This window comes from Tupaia chinensis, unplaced genomic scaffold, assembly GCF_000334495.1.
Source record: "Tupaia chinensis unplaced genomic scaffold, TupChi_1.0 Scaffold000146_1, whole genome shotgun sequence".
NCBI lineage: Eukaryota > Metazoa > Chordata > Mammalia > Scandentia > Tupaiidae > Tupaia > Tupaia belangeri.
Window position 1 is genome coordinate 14,317,587 of NW_006159616.1, and position 4,794 is coordinate 14,322,380.

Here is a 4,794-nt window from a genome sequence, read left to right on the forward strand (position 1 = left end):
GCGTGGGGGGGGGGGGGGGGCTCGGAGGTGACAAGTCCATCCGGCAGGGGTCCTTTGCTCTTACCTGAGGGTGCTGTGCAGAGTGAGGGCTCTTTGGAGAGGTCGGGAGAGCGGTGGCTGCCCTTGTCTGCTCCCTTTCCTGCCCCATGATGGGGGCCCTGTGGGTCACCTGCCTGTGGCGAGGTGCCTGCTGGCGAGGCAGCTCATGGGAGGAGCTGGGAAATGAGGTGGCTGTGCAGATCGGGGCTTTCAAGTGCCAAGAGATCACTCTGAGGGAATGCACTGAGCTGTGAGGACGGGCGAGCCCAGGAAAACAATCCGACAACAATGCGGAGCGCCTAGGTGACAGAGAAAAAAGAGGAGTCTGTTTGGGAACAGATTTCAGCTTCCCCTTCCAAGGCATTAGTAATTCAAGCAGCAGCGAGTGTAATATTTACTTGGGAAACTATGAAAAGTCATATAACAATGTTCCTTTAACAGCTTTCATCATCGGCTTGCCCGGTTCCGAGCGCAGTCTGCCACCTAATCATACGCACAGGCGCTTGCCATCTGGCAGCCAGGCAGCAGCGCGCTGCTGTCGGCTGCACCCGGGGTAGCGCCAGGCGTCCTCTGTCACCAAGCCGTGCCAGAACCGGGCCCAGGAAGGCTGTGGTGAGGGACAGCAAAGGAACCAAAGTTGGTGGAGCTGGCCACGGCGGTGCCTCTCCTGGCAAGCAGGGCAGAGAAAAGATGAAATCTTAGTTCAACCAAATCCTGAATTTTATTTTACTATTTTATGTTTTTTCTGTGTGTGTGTGGGGGGGAGAAGAGTAGGAAGTGAGCGGTGGTGTGGCCAACTGTCCCGATTTGTCTGGGACCGCGAGGGCTCCAGGACTACAGGACTTTTCCTGCTAAAATGCACAAAGTCACAAGCAAACTGGAGTGCTTTGGTCACTCCTGGGGGAGGACATCCACAAGAGCATTCATGGTTTGTCCCCTGAAAATCCCCTCACCCGGCCTAGGTTTATCTATAAAAGGGATAGACTGGGTGGGAGGGGTGGCCAGCCAGTTCAGCGACAGGTATTAGGGCGCAGGGGCCCTTTGTGAGTGGTGGGACAAGGAGCCCAGAGAAGGCTCCTCTGCTCCGCCTGACCCACCACTGCCAGGCAGTGGAGGCTCTGGGATGCCAAATGGCTCATTTCAAAAAGCATTTTTTCTGAAAGCTCCCACAGTCTGAAATATTGGTTCATATTAAGCACATCCCATATAGGCCACACAGACACGCCTGGTTGCCAACTTGGCTTCTGGGCAACTGGTTTGCAACCTACTGACCGAACATTTCTAAGCTTCCTGTCAGTTCTAAAATTCAACGATTGTACAAACTCCAGCCAGCCATACCCTCCGTTAACTGGAAGTCAATCACATGGTTTACTTTGAGGAAGAATAAGCAAATATGTATGCTTTATTTTATTTATTTATTCATTTCTAGAGAGAGATTTGCTACAGGGTGTGTATGCTTGTCAGAGAGACAGAGACAGAGAGACAGAAAGTGAGAAATCACCTCCCGGGGGCTGGCCACCCCAAACCCCTTTCTCCCATTCTCCTCTCAGGATTTTGGGCACACATGCACACATGCCCAGTGTGAATTTTAAGCCACTGGGTCTGGGGCTTGAACTGTGGTCAACTACATGGGAGTCCAGCAATGTAACCATTATGCCATCTGCTGGTCTCCAGGCATTTAGTTCTAAAACTCGGTTTCCGTGTAGTGTTTCAAGCCTGCATCTCTCTATTTGTTGGGTCACTGGAAAAGTCATGATGCATTTTTGTATAGAAAACCTGAAAAATGCATCATGACCTTTTCTGATGACCCAGTATTTCAGTGTTTAGACTCAGTATTGTTAGGGTGTGTGTTACAACTTGAGTGAACCTTGAAAATATTATGCTAAGTGAAAGAAGTCAGACACAAAAGGTCACATGTCAGATCATTCCATTGATATAAAATGTTCAGAATAGGCAATGTCACAGAGACAGAGCAGATGAGCAGGTGCCAGGGAAGGGGGAAGGAGAGAAGTGGAGTGACGGTTGATGGGTATGGGAGCTTTCTTTTCGGGGTGATGAAAATGTTCTGGAATTCGATAGTGGTGATGGTTATACAACCTTGTGAGTGCACTAAATACCACTGAATTATACACTGGAAGTGGTGAATTTTATGCTTTGTAAATTATGTTTTAATTTTAAAGTGTACTGTTTGGATGGTGATACTCTTCAAAATGATGTACAGAATTTATGCAATCCCAATCAAAATTTCAGCAAACTTTTTTTTGGGCTGGAATTGACAAATTGATTCTAAAATTCAAATGGAAGTGCAAAGGGCATAGAGTAGCCAAAAGACTTTGTTTCCAAAGAGCAAAGTAGTACTCACAGTACCTGACTTCAGAACTCATTAGAAAGCTCCAGCAATCACAGCCTTGTGGTGTAGGTGTAAAGAAGACAAATTGGGCCAGCCCTGTGACCTGGTAGTTAAGGGGGCTGGATTCCACATGGTTGACCACATGGTTTGAATCTTGGTCCTGGAGGCTTGAAAAACAGCCAGACATACGGGTGCAAGTGCAAAAATCTCAACCAGAGAGAGAAATGGAGAAGGGATTGCAGTGTGACCATACCCTGCTTGGGGGACAGGGGGTGCTTCCTTCCTCTCCCTCTCTCTCTCTGCCTTTCTTTCTCTGATGAGCTCACATGCTCTCTGTCAAAAATTAAAGAAAAAAAAAAGACAAATAGATCAATGGAATAGAATAGAGAACTCAGAAATAGGTCCACACAAACATGGATGACAGATTTCCAACAAAGGTTCAAAGCCAATTCAGTGAGAAGAGGATAGTCATTTCAACAAATGTGTTAGAACTGAATACTCATATGTGAAAAAAAGAAACTTGATTCATACCTAATATCATATAAAATTATCAATGCGAAACAGACTACATATAAGGCTTAAAAGTAGAAAACTTTTTTCTTTTTTTTGGGGGGGAGAGGTTTTCGCTATAGGGCGCGTGCGCTCGCCAGACAGACAGAGAGAGACATAGAGACAGAAAGTGAGAAATCATCCCCAAGGGGGATGGTCATGCCGCAAGCCCTTCTCCTCCATTATCCTCTCGGGATCTTGGGCACGCACGCACGCGCGCCCGGTGTGAGTTTTAAGCCACCGGGTCCAGGACGCGAACGGCGGGCGGCCACGTGGAAGTCCAGTGACATAGCCATTACGCTAACTGCTGGTTCCCCAAAGTAGAAAACTTTTAGAAGAAACTAAAGAAAAAAGCTTTGTAAACCTTGGGTTAGGCAAAGATTCCTTTGATATGGCTACAAAAGCACAATTCATAAAAAATAAATTGAGGGACCTGCAGATGGCACAATGGTTATGTCGCTGGACTCCCATGTAGTCCCCACTGGGACCAGGACCCAAACCATCATCAGTCATGTGCTATCTGACTCCCTTAACCACTATGCCATGGGGCTGGCCCAACTTATTTTAAAAATGGTCAAAATGTTTGAACAAAAGAATGCTCATTTTGTTTAATAAGCTTATATTTTGCTTATTGGATAGGTAAATAAGCATAAGAAAAATGTTAAAATCTTTAATCATTAGGAAAAAGCAAATTAAAATTTTAACGAAAGGAATCAGCAAATGGTGTAATGGTTATGTTGCTAGACTCCCAAGTAGTTGATCACGGTTTGAGTCCCAGACCTAGTGGCTTCAAACTCATGCTGGGCACGTGTGTGTGAATGCCCAGAATCCCAAGAGGAGAAAGGAGGAGAAGAAATTGTGGTGTGGCCATCCCTCTTAGGGTGATTTCTCGCTTTCTGTCTCTCTGGTGGTGCATGTGCCCTATAGAAGAAAGAAATCTCTCTTAAAAATTTTTAATGAGATATTGCTATACATATATTATTATAGAATCTCTAAAATGAAAAAGATTGACCCTACCAAATGTTGGTGAAAATATAGAGGTACTTAGGACCAGCAATTAGCTTAATGGCTATGTCACCGAACTTCCATGTAGTTGACCACTGTTCGAGTCCTAGACCTGGTGGCTTAAACTCACACTGGACGTGTGTGCGTGCGTGCCCAAGATCCCGAGAGGAGAATGGAGGAGAAGGGATTGCAATGTGGCCATCCCCCTGGGGAGTGATTTCTTGCTTTCTGTTTCTCTGTCTCACTCTGTCTTTCTGGCGAGTGTATGTGCCCTATAGCAAAAACCTCACACACACACACACACACACACACACACACACACACACACACATATACACATATACATACAGAGATACTGGGTCTCTCATATACTACTCTTGGGAATATAAAATAGTGCAACCACTGTGGAAAACAGTGTAGTTTTTAAAAAGCTAAATACATACCTGCCATATGATCTAGCCATTATATTTCTAAGTATTTACCTAAAAGAAAAGGCAGTATATGGTCACACAAAGACCTGTCTGTGGATAAAAATATTCATAAGGCCAGCAGATGGCATGCTAGTTAAGGTACTGGGTCCCACATGGCTGACTGCATGGTTTGAGTCCCAGATCCAGCAGCTTGCAAAACACACCAGGCATGTGTGTGTAATTGCCCCAAATCCTGAGAGGAGACTGCAATGTGGCCATTCTCCCTGGGGTCAGGAGGGTGATTCTCACTTTCCCTTGCTCTTTGTCTCTGTCTCTCTCTGGCGAGTGCACACTCCCTATAGCCAAAAAAAAAAAATCTATTTAAAAAAAAAAAAGAAAAAAAGAAAGGAAAAAAGAATTCATAGAAGAGAAACAGGGCCC

General features: G+C 45.6%; 1 long non-coding RNA gene across 3 annotated transcripts in view; it reads right to left on the bottom strand.

Annotated features, from left to right (window-relative positions):
* Positions 1-4,794, bottom strand: part of LOC102501910 (uncharacterized) — a 45,858-nt gene that overhangs the window by 8,272 nt on the left and 32,792 nt on the right. For all 3 annotated transcript variants that reach the window (XR_001370145.2, XR_003548888.1, XR_001370147.2), the window contains one exon: positions 65-338. This is a non-coding gene — a long non-coding RNA (uncharacterized LOC102501910). The remainder of the gene's footprint in view (positions 1-64; positions 339-4,794) is intronic.